The sequence below is a fragment of the Pan paniscus genome, chromosome 6 (assembly GCF_029289425.2).
Source record: "Pan paniscus chromosome 6, NHGRI_mPanPan1-v2.0_pri, whole genome shotgun sequence".
NCBI classification, from domain to species: domain Eukaryota; kingdom Metazoa; phylum Chordata; class Mammalia; order Primates; family Hominidae; genus Pan; species Pan paniscus.
In genome coordinates this window covers 142,165,111-142,187,081 of record NC_073255.2, presented here as the reverse complement: position 1 = coordinate 142,187,081, position 21,971 = coordinate 142,165,111, and the positions used below count along the sequence as shown (strand labels likewise).

General features: G+C 40.9%; 1 protein-coding gene and 1 non-coding gene across 9 annotated transcripts in view; one reads left to right on the top strand and one right to left on the bottom strand.

The window, feature by feature from the left end:
- SRPK2 (SRSF protein kinase 2) overlaps positions 1 to 21,971 on the top strand; it is a 286,551-nt gene that overhangs the window by 62,354 nt on the left and 202,226 nt on the right. The gene's annotated exons all lie outside the window — the stretch shown is intronic.
- LOC112440656 (U6 spliceosomal RNA) lies at positions 4,012 to 4,118 on the bottom strand. Its single transcript, XR_003028665.2, has one exon. It is a non-coding gene; the product is annotated as a U6 spliceosomal RNA (small nuclear RNA).

Genomic DNA, 21,971 nt, shown 5'->3' with positions numbered 1-21,971 from the left:
TGAGGCAGGAGAATCGCTTGAACCTGGAGTCAGAGGTTGCAGTGAGCCAAAATGGCACCATTGCACTCCAGCCTGGGCAACAGAGCGAGACCCTGTCTCAAAAAAACAAAAAACAGAAACTCAATCCATGTTCACATTTCCACAGTCACTGTAGGGAATGCCTTTTTACAGTTGATTTATTAGAATTGGGAACTCAGAGTGTTAAATTTGTTATGCTTTTAAAATCTGGAAGTAGTTTTAAAAGTAGTTCAGTAAGACAACAGACTCTTTCCTCAATGTGTAGTATGAAAAAGGAATTTAGAGGAGAGATTGCTATAGAGTAAAATTTACTTAAGACGTATAACAACAAATGTAATGAGAACTTTTTTTTTGGTTTTCAGTCCTAAGAAATCAACTGTAAAAAGATGGTAATACCCTAAATTCTATATAACTCCAATATTCTGAAAAACTGGTACATATACATGTTTGAGTTGTAAATTTAAAAATAACATCTTGAAAGTATTTTCATTAAAGGTTTTATATTTCTAATAAATTATAATGGTATTTTAAAACAGTCCCAACACACTAAAGAAAAATTTGAGTGAAGATACTGTCAAAAGTCAAGCCACCATTTTGTGAGGTAACTTTACAGACTTTTCCAAAGCAGAATTTATCATAGTAGTTTAGTAAAACGTTGTAAAGAAAAGAACATTACTTTTTTTCTCTGTGTTTTCTATTAGCTGTAGTGAATATTTGATGTGAAATGCCATTCAAATATGAATTTAACCAGTAGGTGGCAACAAATCAATATCCAAATTTATTTTTAAGAAAAGTTCAAGAAAAATACTATAAATCGTAAATAACATTTGATTTTTTTCATAAATAAACATTTTGTGCTTTTGGCTTTAGTAAATGTTATTTAATTTGAAAATTTGGTATATATTTTATTTTTATACGATAAGCAAAGTTTTTTTTTTTTTTAGATGGAGTTTTGCTCTAGTTGCCCAGGCTGGAATGCAATGGCGTGACCTCGGCTCACCGCAACCTCTGCCTCCCGGCTTCAAGCAATTCTCCTGCCTCAGCCTCCTGAGTAGCTGGGATTACAGGTGCCCGCCACCATGCTTGGCTAATTTTTTGTTTTTTTTAGTAGAGTCGGGGTTTCTCCATGTTGGTCAGCCTGGTCTTGAACTCCCGACCTCAGGTGATTTGCCTGCCTCAGCCTCCCAAAGTGCTGGGATTACAAATGTGAGCCACCGCGCCCGGCTGCTTTTTTTTTTTTTTTTAAAAGATGGTCTTGTTCTGTCACCCGGGCTGGAGTGCAGTGGCACCATCTCACTGCAACCTCCACCTCCTGGGCTCAGTCGAGACTCCCACCTCAGCCTCTCCAGTAGTTGGAACTAGAGACAGACAACACCATGACCAATTTTCAAAATGTTTTGTAGAAATGAGGTCTCACTGTATTTCCCAGGCTGGTCTGGAACTCCTGGGCTCATCCAATTCTCCTGCTTCTGTCTCCCAAAGTGCTGGGATTACAGATGTGAGCCACGACATCCAGCCCAAGGTTCATTTTAAAGCTATGAGTTGATTTTTGATAATTGAATTATTTGCTCATAGTTCTTTTAAAAACTGAATGATAATGCAATTGTTTGCTTTATTATCTTGTGGCTATAAATAATCAGTCATGGAATTGGGAATTTTTTGTCTTCCTTTATTAGAAGTTTAATAATTATTTGATAATAAGTGTTATTTATTTATTTTTTGAGACGGAGTCTTGGTCTTGTTGCTCAGGCTGGAGTGCATTGGTGCGATCTTGGCTCACTGTAGCCTCTGCCTCCTGGGTTCAAGCGATTCTCCTTCCTCAGCCTCCTGATTAGCTGGGATTACAGGCATGTGCCACCACACCTGGCTAATTTTTTTGTATTTGTAGTAGAGACGGGGTTTCACCGTGTTGGCCAGAGTGATATCGAACTCCTGACCTCAAGTGATCTGCCCGCCTTGGCCTCCCAAAGTGCTGGGATTACAGGCATAAGCTACTGCGCCCAGCCAATAAGTAGTGTTCTTTAAGTTAATTAATTTTTTTTTTTGTTTTTTTTTTTTTTGGTCTGTTTCCCAGGCTGGAAGGCTGGAGTGCAGTGGCATGATCTTGGCTCACTGCAACCTCTGCCTCCCGAGTTTAAGTGATTCTCCCGCCTCAGCCTCCTGAGTAGCTGGGATTACAGGCATGTGCCACCATACCTGGCTAATTTTTTTGCATTTTTAGTAGAGACTGGGTTTCACCATGTTGGCCAGGCTGGTCTCGGACTCCTGACCTCAAGTGATCCTCCTGCCTCAGCTTCCCAAAGTACTGGGATTACAGATGTGAGCCACCATGCCCAGCCAAACTGTATACGTATTTTAATACCAGAAACATCAGGGCTAGGCGCAGTGGCTCATGCCTGTAATCCCAGCACTTTGGGAGGCTAAGGCGGGTGGATCATGAGGTCGGAGTTCGAGACCAGCCTGGCCAACATGGTGAAACCCCGACTCTACTAAAAATACAAAAATTAGCCAGGCGTTGGCCGGGCGTGGTGGCTCACGCCTGTAATCCCAGCACTTTGGGAGGCCAAGGTGGGTGGATCACGAGGTCAAGAGATGAGACCATCTGGCCAGTGTGGTGAAACCCCATCTCTACTAAAAATACAAACATTAGCCAGGCATGGTGGCGTGTGCCTATAGTCCCAGCTACTTGGGAGGCTGAGGCAGAAGAATTGCTTGAACCCAGTAGATGGAGGTTATGGTGAGCCGAGATTGCGCCACTGCACTCCAGCCTGGCAACAGAGTGAGACTCTGTCTCAAAAAATAAAAAATAAAATAAAATTAGGTGGGCGCCTTTAATTCCAGCTACTTGGGAGGCTGAGGCAGGAGAATGACTTGAAACCGGAAGGCGGAGGTTGCAGTGAGCTGAGATCGCGCCACTGCACTCCAGCCTGGGCAACAAGAGCGAAACTCTGTCTCAAACAAAACAAAACAAAACAAAACAAAAACAAACTCAGAAATATAGCATTTTCTGATATAAATGACTGGAAGAAATCTGTGTATATTTATATGTTATAATGGTATAAATATAGTATATTAGTTGGTATTTAGATCAGTTATTACAGCATTAGGCTAGAATGGTAAATGGTACATAAAGCATGATACTGTTTATAAACATTTTCCAAAAGCTCATTACCAAATATTGTTAATAAATGTATATGTGTATTCTCTTCTGTCTCTCTCTCCCTCATAAAACTGTACAAAATGAACTAGCAGGGAGCAGAAAGTAACTACTACTGGAAAGTAGGAAAGAGATTGGCTCTCAGGACATACTTTTCAGGGAATATGGAGCTATTTTTTGTAATATTAGCAGTTTTCATTTATGAGGGATAAATGTTAAAATACTCTTTGTTCTCTCATGTATTGTTTGAATTAAAAATACTGTATACAGTTGAACATAATCCTGAGCAGAGCAATCCATGATTACTAAACATTAATTAAATTTGTCACTTCAGATTAGAAATTTTTGAAGGTCTTTGTTTTGTATATTATCTGTATACACAAACTGCTAAATGTTATTAATATTTGTTACAATAAACATTTCTGGGTATTATCCAACCTATATTGTTATAATTTCCAATGTAACATTTCATACATCACAATTTACATCCATAGTTTTAGGCTTTTTGGTTGTTTCTATTTATTTATTTGTTTGTTTGTTTGACGGAGTCTCACTCTCTCGCTCAGGCTGGAGTGCAGTGGCACGATCTGGGCTCACTGCAACCTCCACCTCCCGGGTTCAAGCTATTCTTCTGCCTCAGCTTCCCAAGTAGCTGGGATTACAGGCGAGTGCCACCACGCCCAGCTAATTTTTGTATTTTTAGTAGAGAGAGGGTTTTACCATGTTGGCCAGGCTGGTCTCCAAGTCCTGACCTCGTGACCTACCCACCTTGGCCTCCCAAAGGGCTGGAATTACAGGTGTGAGCCAACACGCCCGGCCTTATTTTTTTATGTAAAAAATTACTAGAACACTTCATGAATTTGTGAGTCATCCTTGGGCAGGGGCCATGCTAATCTTTTCTGTATTGTTCCAATTTTAGTATATATGCTGCTGAAGCAAGCACTTACTTTTTTTTTTTTTTTTTTTTTTTTTTGAGATAGAGTCTCACTCTGTCACCCGGGCTGGAGTGTGGTGGCATGATATGTGCTCACTGCAACCTCCACCTCTCAGGTTCAAGCTATCTTCCTGCCTCAGCCGTCCTAGTAGCTGGTCTTAACAGGTACCCACCACCACACCTTGCTAAGTTTTGTATTTTTAGTACAGATAGGGTTTCACCATGTTGGCCAGTCTGGTCTTGAACTCCTGACCTCAGGTGATCCAACCACCTTGACCTCACAAAGTGCTGAGATTACAGGCATGAGACACTGCGCCTGGCCTACAAAGCGAGCACTTATTTTTTAAATATCACTGTTTTCTCCTCCTGTGGATATCTTTTGTGCAGTTAGTTTTAAGGTTAGGAAGAGTAATTTTTTTTTGGAAATAGAAGGTATTTGGAATCTGAGTCCAAAGTTATGAGCAATGCTAGTTTCTATCATTATTTTCAGATTGTCTTTTAGAAAGAGCAACCAAATTTACAGTTCTGTTGATTGTATATATGTACTTTTTTTTGCTTCATCCCCTTCAGCTTTTGGCTTCATGTTTTGTTTAGTTTTTTCAGGTGGCAGTGAGGAATGTACATTTCCCTTTGTTGATGATTTGTTGTGTGGGAAGCTGTGTTTTTCTTGGTGCTTTAGAATATTGCCTTTTATTATTCGCCCTTGTTTTGTTGGTGTCACTAAGGTTGGTCCTCTTTTACCTGCTTTGGGCCTTTGTGCTGCTGGCTTTCCCCAGTCTTCATCTGGTTGGCATGTGTTCTTTTTTTCTTTTTCTTTTTTTCTTTTAGAAATGGGGCTTCACCCTGTTGTCCAGGCTGGTCTCAAACTCCTGGTCTCATGTGATTCACCTGCCTTGGCCTCCCAAAGTGCTGAGATTATAGGTCTGAGCCACTGTGCCTGGCCAAGGTACGAGTTCTTCCTTCTGTCGTCAGCTTTGATGTCATGCCTTGGAGACTTTCATGACCGTTCCATCTGTGGTCCCTCCTAAGTTCGTGTTCCCTTGGAGATATGTGTCTTTTCCTCTAGTACTTATTTATTGCAACTTTCCGTACGCTTTTTGTGCTATTTACTGTGTTTTCCGGTAGATTTCAGTTCTGTGAGGTGAGGGCTCATATGTGCTTTATTCAAACTCTGAAAAATCAGGGCCTAAGCACAGTGTGTGAAATGTCGTATGTATTTAAAAAGTAGTTATTGAAGGAGTGAACTTTGCAAAGGTTTAAGTTTTGTATGTCAGAACTCATTTAAGTTTACTATTCATCTCTCTTGTCTCTTTACTCAGAAATTATTTTTTCTCCTTCTCTCTCCCAAAGCCAGGATATGGTTTTAGGATCAATAGTTTATGTTATGGATTATTTTTTATTTGTAACTCTTTGATATATCTGAACTTTTTTGTTGAATATAGTATGAAATATGATCCGATTAATTGTGTAATAACTATTTGTTTTAAGTACATTTATTACGTATCATTTTATCGTTTGTGGTTAAGGATTTAACATTTAAATCTGACTAGAGAAATACTATTTTAGTCTATTTATTAGTACTCAATTTGTATTTTGTTTGTCATCACCTCTTTTTTTTTGAAATGGAGTCTCGCTCTGTCGCCCAGGCTGGAGTGCAATGGCACAATCTTGGCTCACTGCAACCTCTGCCTCCCAGGTTCAAGTGATTCTCCTGCCTCAGCCTCCCACGTAGCTGGGATTACAGTCATGCACCACCACACCCAGCTAATCTTTTAAAAAAATATTTTCGGTAGAGATGGGGTTTCACCATGATGGTCAGGCTGTTGTCAAACTCCTGACCTCAAGTGAACCACCCACCTCGGCCTCCCAAAGTGCTGGGATTATAGGCGTGAGCCATCGTGCCCGGCCTTCTTTTTTTTTTCTTTTAATTAAGACACAGAGTCTCGCTTTGTCACTTGGGTTGGAATGCAGTGGCAGAATCACAGCTCACTGTAGCTTCAAATTTCTGGATTCAAGGGACCCTCCTTTTCTCAGCCTCTTGAGTAGCTGGAACTATAGGCATACACAGCCATGCTGGCTAATTTATTTTCTTTTTCTTTTTTTTTTTTTTTTAATAGAGACAGGTGTCTCACTGTATTGCCTAGGCTGGTTTCAAACTTCTGGCCTCAAGCAGTCCTCCTGCCTTGGCCTCGGAAAGCACCTAGATTACAGGCAGGAGCCACTGCACGTGACCCTCTTGCCACCACTTTTTAATCTTAGTGTTGCTGGCATCGGTGCAGTTTTAGAATCCTTCTTACTGTAAAGTATGGATGCCCTTTTAATCTAACAAATTATCGAATTCATTAATTCTGGTAGTTTCAAATTAATTTCCTTGGGTTTTCTAGGAAGAGTCATGTCAGTATTAAGGCGAATGTTTATTTCCCCTGTTGTTAATGTTTGCTACTCCTGCTCTCCTTTTTTCCCAACCATTATAAAGATTTCTAGCTATGGAATGAATAGAAATGGAGACAGGAGTCAATTCTCATGTTGTTACTGGTTTTATTTTATTTTATTTTTTATATTTTATTTTAATTAATTTATTTATTTTTGAGACAGTCTCGCTCTGTCACCCAGGCTGGAGTGCAGTGGCGCGATCTCGGCTCACTGCAAACTCCGCCTCCTGGGTTGACGCCATTCTGCCTCAGCCTCCTGAGTAGCCGGGACTACGGGCACCCGCCACCACGCCTGGCTAATTTTTTTGTATTTTTAGTAGAGATGGGGTTTCACCGTGTTAGCCAGGATGGTCTCAATCTCTTGACCTTGTGATCCTCCCGTGGCCTCCCAAAGTGCTGAGATTACAGGTGTGAGCCATCGCGCCTGGCTATTTTATTTTAATTTTTAATTTTTTTGAGACAGAGTCTCGCTCTGTTGCCCAGGTTGGAGTGCCGGGACGTGATCTCGGTTCACTGCAACCTCTGCCTCCTGTGTTCAAGCGATTCTCCTGCCTCGGTCTCCCGAGTAGCTGGGATTAGAGGTGTGTGCTACCACACACGGCTAATTTTTGTATTTTTTTTTTAGTAGAGATGGGGTTTCACCATGTTGGCCAGGCTGGTCTCGAACTCCTGGCCTCAAATAATTTGCCCATCTCGGCCTCCTAAAGTCCTGGGATTATAGGCATGAGCCACCATGCCGGGCGTTCTTAAGCCACGGAGATGAGCCCTTTCTTCTGTTTTTCTACAGGAGAAAATGGGGAAAAATGCTGAATTGGGTGTCACTTCATTTTCTGTACCCTTTCCCATCTTCTGCTGCTCTTTGTTCTGTTTCCTAGCCTTCTATTTTTTTTTTTTTTTTGAGACGGAGTCTCACTCTGTCGCCCAGGCTGGAGTGCGGTGGTGCGATCTCGGCTCACTGCAGCCTCCACCTCCCAGGTTCAAGTGATTCTCCCCACCTCAGCCTCCCGAGTAGCTGAGATTCCATGCGTTCACCACCATGCCGGGCTAACTTTTGTGTTTGTTTCCCAGCATTCTTAGTTTTCCCTGCTCTGTTTCAGAATCTTAACTAGGTCTGTCTCAGTCCTTGAGGTCTTCATCTTCTTTTAATACCCACTCTTCTCTTCCTCTCAAAACTACCTTATCCATCCACATTAGTACATGATATTTTGTTATCTTCTTTGATTTTTCAGATCTATTTGTATTTTAGAAAAGAGCTTTCTTTTAGGGTGAGAGAATAAATTAGATGACTAATAGGCAGTGTGACATGGTGAAATATATAAAGATTCAGGCAATGTGGGAGAAAAAAATTTGGGGGAGGTGGTTAAAACTGGCCCTATAGATCAGTAATATGTAAACTCTTATCTCACATCTGAGACTGGAACTTGCAGTTCTTATTCTATTTACTTATTTAAAAATATTTATTTTATTTTTTAAGGGATAGGGTTTCGCTATGTTGCCCAGGCTGGCCTTGAACACCTGGCCTCAGGTGATCCTCCCACGTCAGCCTCCTGAGTGTCTGAGATTACAGGTACATGTCACTGCATCCGGCTGAGTTTCTATTAAATTTTTTTTTTTTTTTTTTGGAGACAGAGTCTTGCTCAGTCGCCCAGGCTGGAGTGCAGTGGCACAATCTCGGCTCACTGCAAGCTCTGCCTCCCGGGTTCACACCATTCTCCTGCCTCAGCCTCCTGAGTAGCTGGGACTACAGGTGCCCGCCGCTGTGCCTGGCTAATTTTTTTGTATTTTTAGTAGAGATGGGGTTTCACCGTGTTAGCAAGGATGGTCTCGATCTCCTGACTTTGTGATCCACCCGTCTCGGCCTCCCAAAGTGCTGGGATTACAGGCGTGAGCCACTGCGCCTGGCCTTTTTTTTTTTTTTTTTTTTTGAGACAGAGCCTGGCTCTGTCACTGAGGCTGAAGTCAGTGGCCTGATCGCAGCTCACTGCAACCTCTACCTCCCAGGTGCAAATGATTCTCCTGCCTCAGCCTCCTGAATAGCTGGGATTACAGTCGCCTGCCACCACACCTGGCTAATTTTTTGTATTTTTAGTAGACACGAGGTTTCACCATGTTTGCCAGGCTGGTCTCAAACTCTTGACTTCAAGTGACCCACCCGCCTCGGCTTCCCAAAATGCTGAGATTACAGGTGTGAGCCACTGCCCCCGGCCTTTAAAAAGTGTTTTAAAAAATACATTGGGCTGCATATTGATTTATTACTCCTTCCACTCTGCAATCTACCCTCCTGCCCTGATCCATTTTGGATGCAGTTGGGGATTTTGATTGGAGTGAGCCCAGGGATAGAGTCATTTGTATGTCTCCCCTGGAAGTCTGATAATCTGTATTTTTGGTATCTTCTAGAATAAACTCCTATAGACTGGGCATTGTGGCTCACGCCTGTAATCCCAGCACTTTGGGAGGCCAAGGTGGGCTGATCACTTGAGGTCAGAATTGAAACCCCGTTTTTACTACAGATATAAAAATTAGCCTGCTATGGTGGTGGCTTCCTGTAGTCCCGGCTACTCGGGAGGCTGAGGCAGGAGAATGGCGTGAACCTGCGAGGTGGAGCTTGCAGTGAGCCGGGATCATGCCACTGCACTCCAGCCTGGGTGACAGAGCGAGACTCCGTCTCAAAAAACAAAAACAAAAACAAAAAAACTCCTATAAATTTTAGAGTTGTTTAGATAAGCTAATCTGTATTAAGTATCTTGTGTTCTTTCATTCATTCAGCTAATATTGGGCACCTACTATAAATGGGCATTGCTAGGCCCTGGGGATGTAGTAATAAACCAGGACATGTGGGCCTCACCCTTCAGCATCTTGTTATCTTGTTATCTGGCTGTGGAGTCAGATGCGTAACAATTAATTAATCTCAAAATGCGGTGTAAAGTGGTGGGAGAAGTATCAGGTGCTAGGGGAAAGCTTCACCTGCACTTGGCAGGGAGGAGAGAGGTCAGGATGCTGGCCAGAGGTACAAAACCAAGAGATTGGCAGTGGTTAGCAAACTTCTGTAAAGGACCAGATAAATAATTTAGACCTTTCAGGCCAAGTGACCTCTGTTGCAACTGCTTAACTCTGCCATTGTAGTGTGGAAGCAGCCATGGACCATAGATAAACAAATGAGCATGATTGTGTTCCAATCAAAGTTCGTTTATGGACACAGAACTTTGAATTAACTAAGAATTTTTAGGTGTCATGAAATATTCCGTTGATTTTTTTCCCCAACCATTAAAACAAAAATGTAAAGGCCATTTGTAGCTCCATATGTTCTAACAAATACAACTGGCATGCTGTAGCTTGCAGCCTCATGGAATATGCTGCTAACTTGCTCATTATCGGGGCTCTTTTGCTTATACCTTGAATTTTTTTTTTGATACGGAGTTTTGCTCTTGTCGCCCAGGTTGGTTGGAGTGCAATGGCACGATCTCAGCTTATTGCAGCCTCCACCTCCTGGGTTCAAGTGCTTCTCCTGCCTCAGCCTCCTGAGTAGCTGGGATTACAGGCTCCCACCACCACTCCTGGGTAATTTTTTGTATTTTTAGTAGAGACCGGATTTCACCATGTTGGTCAGGCTGGTCTTGAACTCCTGACCTCAGGTGATCCACCTGCCTCCACCTGCCAAAGTGCTGGGATTACAGGCGTGAGCCACCGCGCCCGGCCACCTTTAATTCTTTACAAAAACGTTTGCCATGTGGTAGACCTGTAGTCAGAGCATGCATTATGCTTTTAGCAGGAAAGAAATTTGTAGGTCGGGTTGAAAATCATAGTGTTTCTGTACCTCTAGCTGTTCTTTTGAAACATTCCTGTAATTCTGGGCATTGAAAGGCTGTTAGGATTTATGAGGGTGATTAATAAGTGGCATACATGCAGAGGGACTTGAATGGCATAATTGATAGTATTTAGAAGGCCAGTCATGATCTTGCCAATTATTCGCTGTGTAATATTGGGCAAATCAGTGCACTTCTCTGAGCGTTGTCTATCCATGAAAAAGAAAGTAAACTTACTATAGTTATTTCTCAGGATTACTATAAATAATGGAGAAGATAATGTACTTCAAAGCAGTATGAAAAAGTTCTTTGTACTATGCCTTTCCGCAGCTTTCTTTCAAATTTTAAAAAGTCACTCTGGCCACCATATGGGGAATGGATTATAGAGTGGTAAGAGTGAAAGCTAGGAGACTAGAGAGCATGCTGTTGCAATAGTCTAGTTGGTGGGTTGTAACGTGGCTTGGCCAGGTGGTCTTAGTAGAGGAGATGAGGTGGTCAGATTAAGGACTTATTTTGAATGTAGAGTTGATTGGATTTAATGATAGGGTATGAATTAAGAGGAAAGTCAAGGATGACTTTTTAAACATCATTTTTTCGTTTTTTTTTTAATTTGTTTTTTAAAAAACTTGTTTTATTTATTTTTGTTTTTTGCTTGTTAACAAACCCTTGTGTCAAGGGCTGATGATTTCAGTAGATTGCACCGAGGGAGCTACTCTGCTGCCTATGAAACCTTGACCCCAAAGCAGGTCATCTATGAAAGGTTTAGTGCCAGGTTCCCCATGAACGTGTGTTGCGTGACAGGAGAGGGGGTGGCCACCTTTACTGCCACACCTTGTTTTCCAGGATGATGGCTCTCCGCACCAGACCCGTGTCCCCGTGTGCGGTAGGGCAGAGTGTCCCGCCGGCAGGGGACCAGTAGCCAAGGCTATCCGAGGCCCCTCAGCATTGCCCTGTTTTTCCGCCTGGGCAGGATTCTGACTTAAGAAGCCTTCAGTCGTAGTCCCACAGATGGTAGCTTCGCCCTGTTGGCTTCTCAGCCAAGCACATACACCAAAGAGACAGGGTCTTCTCTTGTTTAGGCTGGAGTGCAGTTGTGCGATCTAGGCTCACTGCACCCTTGACCTCCTGGGCTCAGGTGATCCCCCTGCATCAGTATCCCAGGTAGCTGTGACTACAGGTAGGCGCTACTGCTACTGTGCCTGACTAATTTTTTAACTTTTTGTAGGCATGAGGTCTCGCTATGTTGTCTTGAACTCCTGGGCTGGAGCGATCCTCCTGCCTCAGCCTCCTAAAGTACTTAGATTACAGGTGTGAGCCACTGTATCCAGTTAACCTTTTTTTTTTTTTTTTTTTTTTGCCTTGAGAAACTAGGGGAAAATGATGCCATTAAATAATGGACATCTTTTTTTTTTTTTTTAAAGACTTGGTTTCTAGTCTTAGTTCCTCATTAGGATGGCACGTGAACTTGTCTTGACATTTCTGTCTCTTGGTTCCTTTATGTGGACTGCATGACATTTACAGAGGGATCAACAGGGTTCCTTAGCCATACATACCAGCTCTTAATTTCACAAAGGCATGTAATAATCGCTTGTGACACCTTGTTAAAGAGCTAGAGAAATGTGTTTTATATAACTGTAAGCCTAGCTATTTTAACAGCCCTTCTCTAAAAGCATAGCCACTAGTTTCAAAGGTGCTCTTTAGTGGTGAGGTAAAATACTTTCTTTGATTCTATTTTGTTAAATGTTTTCTTCATTGACTTGTGTGAAGACTTAGATCACTTGATTATTAAGTTAGTATGTTTAAGGATGTTGACTGCTGCCTTTCTGGGGTAGAATACAGTTGGGATTTATAAAAGCTTGCTTGAATGAAACTGCCTCTTAAGTGATTGTTAATAATGAATGGCTCCAGTTGACTTCTAATATACCTTCTGCAATTAGCATGGTGGATTTTACAATAGGAAAAATAGGACTATTGAGTATTAATGGTAACAGATTTTTTTGATTTTAATTTTTATTTTTTGAGACAGTCTCGCCCTGCCACCCAGGCTGGAGTGCAGTGGCGCAATCTTGACTCACTGCAACCTCCGCCTCCGTGGCTCAAGCAATTCTCCTGCCTCAGCTTCCCAAGAAGCTGGGATTGCAGGCGTGCACCACCACATTCGGCTAATTTTTGTATTTTTAGTAGAGACGGGGTTTTGCCATGTTGATCAGGCTGGTCTGAAACTCCTGACCTCAAGTGATCCACCCGCCTCGGACTCCCAAAGTGCTGGGGATGGTAGCAGATATTGACAGTGCCAGGCATAGTGCCTCATGGACACTCTCACTAAAACAGCAACAGTCCTCAGCATTCTATGGGCCTACCAACTTTGCTTATTTGTATTGCACATTCATTAGCTAGATTTTCTGTTAAGAATAGTCTGGCCTGGTTGGGCGTGGTGGCTCACGCCTGTAATCCTAGCACTTAGGGAGGCCGAGAATTGTTTGAACCTGGGAGGCAGAGGTTGCAGTGAGCTGAGATCGCGCCATTGCACTCCAGCCTGGGCGACAGGGCGAGACTCCATCTCAAAAAAAAAGAAAGAAGGGAGGGAGGGAATAGTTGGCCCAGTGCAGTGGCTCATGCCTGTAATCCCAGCACTTTGGGAGGCCGAGATGGGCAGATCATGAGGTCAGGAGTTCGAGACCAGCCTGGCCACCATAGTGAAACCCCATCTCTACTAAAAATACAAAAAAAAAATAATAATTACCCGGGCATGGTGGTGGGGGCCTGTAATCCCAGCTACTTGGGAAGCTAAAGCAGGAGAATTGCTTGAACCCGGGAGGTGGAGGTTGCAGTGAGCCAAGATAGCGCCATTGCACTCCAGCCCGGGCGACAATGTGAGACTCCACCACACACACACACACAAAGAATAGTCTGACCAAAGTCTTTTTAAGGAAAGATAGTTTGAATCCTTCCAAAAATTTATTTTTCTTGAGCATACTTGAGTTGGTCTTTCATATCTGGAAGCATGCCTCCTTAGCTGAATTTGTTCACCCAGTTAGCTTGGGTCCACTACAGGAAAGATGTGAGCGTCATGTCCTCAAATTATTCTTATAGTGTTGAATATGTAGTACCATATCTTTTTGGAAATTACTGTGTTATTTCCACTTTGTTCTTCTTAGAATATTCACTCTAAAAGGCAAGAAACACTATTCCTTTATGTTTTGTGTTAGCATGTAGCATCTAGTACACTTTGGTGCTGAGTAAAGTATGTAGCAAGTAGCTGAGAATAAAGACTTTTTTGTTTTTAACATTCTTAACAGTGCCAGTATTATAATTTTATTTGCATTAAGAGTCAGCCCTTGCAAAAGTAATAGACTGCCTACAGTGTCTCAAACACGGAATATGGGTAGGTGTTTTTAGAAAGATTCTATGTGGTTCTCCTTTGTAGTTGGAAATTTGAAATTTAGGAGGAAGTCATATGTTGCCTGCTATTTTCTAACATTGGTGAAGGTAATGCAGACTTGAATATTTGCCACTGCTTGGGTTTGCAGAAGGCTTTACCTTCATTTGTTTTTGAATTTTGTTAAGGAAGTTTTAGTGTATACTTTTCTCTAGCGTTTTTGTCTCTAGCATAAAATTTCAATATTTATGTAAATGTATATTCTTACTGTTTCTTTTTGTAGGACTTTTTTTTTCTTTTTGGATGGAGTCTCACTCTGTCGCCCAGGCTGGAGCGTGGTGGCGCCATCTTGGCTCATTGTAGCCTCCACCTCCTGAGTTCACATGCCTGAGCCACCCGAGTAGCTGGGATTACAGGCATGCGCCACCATGCCCAGCTGACTTTTGTATTTTTAGTAGAGACAGGATTTCACCATGTTGGCCAGGCTGGTCTCCAACTGCTGGCCTCAAGTGATCCACACACCTCGGCCTCCCAAAGTACTGGGATTACAAGCATGAGCCACCGTGTCTGGCTGGACATTTTTGATCCTGTGTTTTGTCTCCAGCTGCACCCAGGCTGTGAGCCAGGGAGGCTTTAGAGTTTTAGTGGGGACCATGGAGCTGTGGAGAGCATTCCTTGGCCGAAGTGGAGATGTATAGACTAGCTAATAAGACATCTGTGCAAACTGTTTTTTTTTTTTAATTGAGGTTATATTCACATAATATGAAATTCACCATTTTACAAGTGAACAGTTCAGTGGCATTTAATACATTTGCAATGCTGTGCAGCCACCACTTCTGTCTAGTTCCAAGATGTTTTGTCACCCCAGTAGGAAACTCTACCCATTAAGCAGCTGCTCCCTATTTCCCCCTCCCCCAACTCCTGGGAGCCAATATGCATTTTTGTCTCTGTTGATTTACCTATTCTAGATATGTCATGTAAATGCAATTATATAACACATGACCTTTTGTGTCTGGCTTCTTTCACTTTGCATGACGTTTCTGAGGTTCGTCCATATTGCGGCATGGATCAACATTCAAGTCTCACTCTGTCGCCCAGGCTGAAGTGCCGTGTCACGATCTCGGTGCACTGCAGCCTCCACCTCTTGGCTTCAAACGATTCTCCTGCTTCAGCCTCCTGAGTCACTAGGACCCCAGGCACATGCCCCTATGCCCGGCTAATTTTTGGATTTTTAGTAGAGGTGGGATTCCACAACATGTTGGCCAGGCTGGTCTCCAACTCCTGACCTCAAGTGATCTGTCCGCCTCGGCCTCCCAGAGTCCTGGGATTACAGCTGTGAGCCACTGTGCCTGGCCCAACATTCCATTCCTTTTTATGGCTGCATAATATTTCATTGTATCTATACACCAGGATTTGTTCATCCATTCATTTGTTGGTAGACATTTGGGTTGTTTTCACTTTTTGGCTATTGTGGATAATGCTGCTGTGATCATGGGTGTACATATTATTTGAAGTACTAGTTTTCACTTCTTTTTGGTTTCTACCTATGAGTGGAATTGCTGAGTTGTATGGTAATTCTATGTTTAACTTTTTGAGAAATCTCCAAACAGTTTTCATAGAAAAGATACCATTTTATATTCCCACCAGCAGTGTACAAGGATTTCAATTTCTCCACATATTTTCCAGTACTTGTTAGTTGTTGTTGTTTTTAACTTTTTATCATTAGCCATCCTTGTGGGTGTGAAGTTGTGCCTCGTTTTTATTTGCATTCTCCTTATGAATGATGTTGAGCGTCTTTTCATATTCTTGTTGACCTTTTGTATATTTTATTTGAGAGATTCTATTAAAATCTTTCGCTCATTTTATAATCAAGTAGTTTATTTTTGTTGTTGTATATATTCCAGGTACTAGATCCCTATCAGATTTGTTAATATTTTCTTCCATTCTGCAGGTTGTCTTTTCATTTTCCTGATAATGTCATTTGATGCAGAAAAGTTTTTAATTTTGAAGTTCATTTTACAGTTTTTTCTTTTGTTGTATGTGCTTTTTTGGTGTTATATCTAAGAATCTGTTGTCATACCCAAGGTCATGAAGATTTACCTGTATGTTATCTTCTAAGAGTTTTATGATTTCAGCTCTTATGTAGGTTGTCGATTTTAAGTTTATTTTTGTATAAGGTATGAGGAGGAAGGGGTCCAGCCTTATTTTTCTGCATGTGGTTACCCAGTTGTCTTAGCACCATTTGTTGAAGAGTCTGTTCTTTCCGCATTGAGTGGTCTTCATGTGCAGACTGTTATTGCTGTGCATGTGTATATCTGTTTATCTGGAATTCACTTTTAAGAACTGTATATGGGCCAGGTGCAGTGACTCACATCTGTAATCCCAGCGCTTTGGGAGGCTGAGGTGGGAAGATCACTTGGGGTCAGGAGTTTGAGATGAGCCTGTACAACATAGCAAGACCTTGTCTCTTCAAAAAAATTTTAAAAACTAGCTGAGTGTGGTAGTACCTGCCTGTAGTCCTACCTACTCAGGAGGCTGAGGCAGAGGGATTGCATGGGCCTGGAAGTTTAGGGCAACAGTGAGCTATGATCACACCGCCATTCCAGCCTGGGCAACAGAGCAAGACCTTGTCTCATTAACCCAGTTGTGCCTAGTGTTCCATTATTGGAACACTAAGCTTGTGGGAGTTATTTATATCCTGTTCCAGGTCATTGCCAAGGTCTGATTTTTCACAAAAAAAGTTTGCAACCTTCGGCATAAATGGGTTAAAAAAAGGAAAAGCTGTATATGAAGATCTTTGGCCACAGTTTGGTTTTTGATGGTAGATAGGGTTTTGTCACTTGAATGCAAAATTAGCTTTATAACTATAACTTTGAAACTAAATGGCTAAATTAATACTGATTTTATTTTTATTTTTATGGGTCATCTTACAAGATGTATTTAGTTTGCCTCTTGATTTTGAGTACTGTGGAAATGAGCTTACTGGTTGCTGTTTCTGAAAATGTGTACTTTAACTTATTCTCAAGATAATTATTGATGTGTTTTTAAACTGAAAAACACTGAAGAAATTTTATAGATAAGTTTTCTCCATATTTTGTTTCACATAAATTGTGTCCATTTTGAAGATGTAGTTCCTCTTTTCCTCTTCCAAATGATTAAACTGGTAAAATTTTTGTATTAGAGGAATTAAGGTGAGAGGTGCTGAGCAAAATATGAATCTTCCAAGGTTTATTCTTGTACCTTGTTAGGGATATGCGTGGGTGTTTGTGTGATTGTGAGAGAAACAGAATGTGTGTATGTGTCACTGATTTTTTAAAAGTATAGATGTTGCTTTATTATTTGCCTTAAATATATAGCAAAATCAACCTATAGACAATGCACCTGAAGAGAAAATGTAACTGTGTGAAGATTTAATAAAGTGGATTGGTGGAAAGACCATTTTATTATTTGGAATGTTATTATTTGGAATGTTAACAGAAAAACTTCAGCTGAATTAAATTTAAAGGAGTTTAATTGAGCAGTGAACAATTCGCGAATCGGGCAGCCCCAAGAATCACGGGAGATTCAGAGACTGCAGTGCAGCTATGTGGTGGAAGAAGATTTATAGACAAAAAAAAAAAAAGGGGGGGGAAGTGATGTCAAGAACTCGGAAGTGAGGTACAGAAACAGTCAGGTTGGTTACAGGTCAGCATTTGCCTTAGCTGAACACAGTTTGAACACTCAGCAGTGTATGAATGGTTAAAGTACGGCTGCTGGAATTTGCCAGGACTCAGCTGTATTTACAGGCGCATACCCATAGTTAGGTTTTTCAATCTTGTCTACCTGTTAGCTTATGGATCCTCCACAAGGACTTAAATATTGAAGTACGGAGTCCTTCTCAGGCCATATTTAGTTTCCTTTAACCGGAAAAATAACTAGAAAAAAAATGTTTAAAGGGGCTTATATTCTCCCCCTGCCATCCACCCCCCCCCCCCCGGCAAGTGCATTAAATTTAAGAGTGGATGTTGAAAATAAAAACTAAAAATTGTTAATCACCAGTATGTTTCTTAAGTAAGCTTTCAAGAATGTAGAAGGAACAAAGAGGAAGGTAATTTTTAGCCTTGATAATGTTAAAAAAAATTCACAAAACCATAAATGGAGGGCTGTATACTTAAACTCTTCTATTCTTAGAAACGAACCTATAGTAGTAGATTATTCCATTTTGATTATAACCCAGGCCATATTGAAAAGGACGTTTGCAGTGATGAAAAATTGTGATTCCTTGATTAACGTGTAGAATTTAAAAATAGTGTGTTACATTTTCACAGAAATTAGATCTGTGAACATATGTTTTTCTTAGCTGTGATTTCCAAATTAGTTTTGAAATATTGAGTGAATTAAGCAGTTTTAAAAGATGCAACAGATTTAATTTTCACCCTTTTGGATTTGTTTTTATTTTAGCTGAGATGTGATTCTTGTTTTACTTGAAAATATTGCTTGGGTTTTGTTTTAAAACATGAATTTTACTCATTCATGTAAATTATGTTTTATAGGTCGGCTTGTCATCATTTGATTTGTGACTCTCTATTCTTTGGAATACAGTGGTTAAAAACTGGATATGTAAAATACCGATACCTCACTGCTATTACCAGGATTTTATACCAGTGTCTAGTGGAATAGACCAAAGGACAGAGTCCTTGGACTCAGAACTTGCATGAATTCTGCAGTGTGCAAGAGTTTTCTGGAGAATTGGTACCTTACTCATATTCTCAAAGGGGATGGTGAGAAGCGTGTTTCAAAAAAGGTTAAGCTAGAATATTGACAGTGAAGTTATTTGCTCTTAAGTGTGTGACGGAAAGAACATAAAATGAGTACTGAGTGACATTTCTGTTTACCCAAATAGCCTGTATTAAGGAATTTGGTAATGGTATAAACACTGATTCTTAAACATTTTGCTCTTAGGACAGACTCTAAAAAATTATTTAGGAGCCCAAAGAGCCTTTTAATGCAGTTTATATCAATTGGTACTTGCTTTGTCAGAAATTAAAAACGTGTAGTTGTCAATACACTTACTGTATGTTAACAAATAGCATATTTTTAGGCTGGGTGCAGTGGCTCACGCCTGTCATCCCAGCACTTTGGGAGGCTGAGGTGGGCGGATCACCTGAGGTCAGGAGTTCGAGACCAGCCTGGCCAACATGCTGAAACCCTGCCTCTACTAAAAATACAAAAATTAGCTGGGCGACCTGGCGTGCGCCTGTAATCCCAGCTACTTTGGAGACTGAGGTAGGAGAATCGCTTGTACCCAGGAGGCGGCGGTTGCAGTGAGCTGACATCACACCACTGCATTCAAGCCTGGGCGACAGAGCGAGACTCTGTATCAAAAAACAAAACCACAAAAATGAATAGCATATTTTAAAATAAGAATGTATGCTTTTGGCTCGGCATGGTGGCTCATGCCCGTAATCCCAGCACTTTATGAGGCTGAGGCTGAGTCGGATGGATTGCTTGAGTTTAGGAGTTCGAGAGCAGCCTGGGCAACATGGTGAAACCCCATCTCTACTAAAAAAATACAAAAATTAGCCAGGAGTGGTGGTGCACACCTATAGTCCCAGCTACTTGTGAGGCTGAGGTGGGAGGATCACCTGAATCTGGGAGGTTGAGGCTACAGTGACTGCACTCCAGCCTGGATGACAATGAGATCCTGTCTCAACAACAACAGCAACAAAAAGGGGTACTTTTTAAAACTAATGAGAAGAATGACATCATTGGACATTTTTGAAAATTTCTTTAATGTCTGGCTTAATTGAAGCCAGATTATCATATATGTGTCTGCCTTCAGTCTGTTGTGATATGTTATTTTTGTTGAAATATATGAAGAAAATATTCAACCCCATCCTGTGTTCTTGTATATTTTCTTTAAAGCAACAAGCTCATTTCATACGCTTTTGAGAAAAATGTCTGTCAGTTCCCCAAATTTGAATAACCAAGGCTTGTCTGTTAATAAGCCTTGCTGGAAAAAGCAAATAAAATGATTGCACAGGTGTTTTTCCTGGAGACATGCATTTTACTTTGGTTGGTAGCAGGAATACTTCCCATTTTAGCACATAGAATATGAAAACGCTGTCAACTCAACATTGAGATTTAATGAAATTAATTTTTTCATTGCTTCATCAAGAATATCCTTACATGAACCTGGCAACTTTTTAACTGAAAGTTAAATGCAAGGACTGCTAGTACAGCTTGGGGCCACCACATTGATTTGTGCTAAGATGCCAGCAGCTTAATCCACCATTCTTTTTATGTCGTCAGTGCAAATGTTGACACAGAAAGAGGCAAATAATGTCTTGAATCATTATGGAAATAGGTGTGATCTTGGAGACTTCTGAAGGTTTGTGAACCACACTTTGAGAACTGCTGGAAGGGATAAACATTAACACTGGGAGTTGCTTTGGCTGCTCTTCTTCCCCTCAGGAAAAAAGAGAATCAAATGAGAGTCTGATTTTCAGGTATAAAGGAGTGGGAGAGGGAACAAATGTTTATGACATTCCTATTCATTCTCACTTAAGCCTCATAACTGTCATGTATGCTAGATATTGTTGTCCCCTTTTTGCAAACGAGATAAACAGGTCTTGAGGGTTAGAATAGCTTGCCTAAGGTCATAGAACCTAGTAAGTATGGCCAGTGGGCGGGAACTAGTCTTCCCTAGGCCATGCTTGCCTCCACATGGATGTAACTGATCCTGGAGTGAGAAGAGGCTAATCCAAAGGTCAGAGTAACTTTGTCCTATCCTTGTATCTCTTGTGTCCTTGCATTAGTTTCTTATCTTTAATCTTATCATTAACCTTTTCTAATTAGAACAGTAGGAATTCCTCATTAGAAAGATGGTCATGGAAACAGCAGATAAACTGTTTATCTTTGATCTAATTTGTAAAATTAAAGTCATGGAAAAAATATTGTCAGAGTTACAAGTCAGGAACGTAGTTTATCTGGTGGGCTTCCTGGTTTTTAGAATTGTTAGGGTGCTAGTTTGCTGTTGAAGTGCTTACTTAGCTTGGAGGTAAAGTAGTGTAAGTGAGTAGATACCAGGCTTTATAAGCGGCCTTGAGAGTGTCTTGATTGAGTGGTGAATATACTACCGAAGTTAATGCAATATCCTAGGCCTTAATGCACAGTAATTTGAGAGGTATTTTCTTCAAGTTAAAAGGCACAGTTTTAAGATTACCTCAAGATGGCCAGGCATGGTGGCTCTCGCCTGTAATCCCAGCATTTTGGGAGGCTGAGTCTCTACTAAAAATACAAAAATTATCTGGGCATCATGGCGGGTGCCTGTAATCCCAGCTACTTGGGAGGCTGAGGCAGGAGAATCACTTGAACCTAGGAGGCGGAGGTTGCAGTGAGCCAAGATCGCGCCATTGCACTCCAGGCTGGGCGACAAGAGCGAAACTCAGTCTCAAAAAAAATAAAAAATAAAAATTACCTAAAGATGTCTTTTCGTTTAGTGTACACCTTTTTGCTTTCTATAAAAAGGCTGGGAGTTTCATAATACTAAACAGGTAGTAACTACAGAAAATTTTTAATGACCAATACCTATACTTTGAAAGAGGGTTAGGAGGAAAACCATCATAGAATCTCAGAATTAACAAAAATTTATTATGCATTGTATTAGAATCATGTCAAATTCAACTTATCCAGATTTTTATTGTTTGTTCACCATGAATATTTGTTCGTTGGGGGTATATCTGGACTTGCCAAAGGAATGAGAATACATGTGTGTAATATTTAGCTTGATATTATGTTATAAGTGACTTTAGGGATTATCTAGTCAAGTTGTTTTAAAACAGTGGAACCTTTTCTTTAATTGAAATTGTATCCAGAGTCCAATATTTGAAGCATAAAAGCCAAGTGGTTGAAAGGTTGAAATGAGAGTCATGGGCCCAGAATTCTCATGTTTGCCTGGCAGCAAGTCCTTGGTTAGTAGTAATACACAGCGTTAGTGTGCATTAGTGTTCACTCTGTGCCAGGTCTTGTATTAAGCACTTTACATGTATGATTTCACAGTTTGAAAACCACTTATCTAGTTCAGCTTCTGATTTTTTTCTATTAAGAAACAGGTCTAGAGAGCTTAAATGAATTGCCCAGCATCTCAAACTAGTTTTTAATAGAGTTAGTATTAAAATTCTTATAGTCAGTTTAGCTAGTGGCATGTGTGTGATGTTTTATTTTCCAGTTGTTAGATTAATTCAGGTCTTTTGCAGTAAAATAAAAA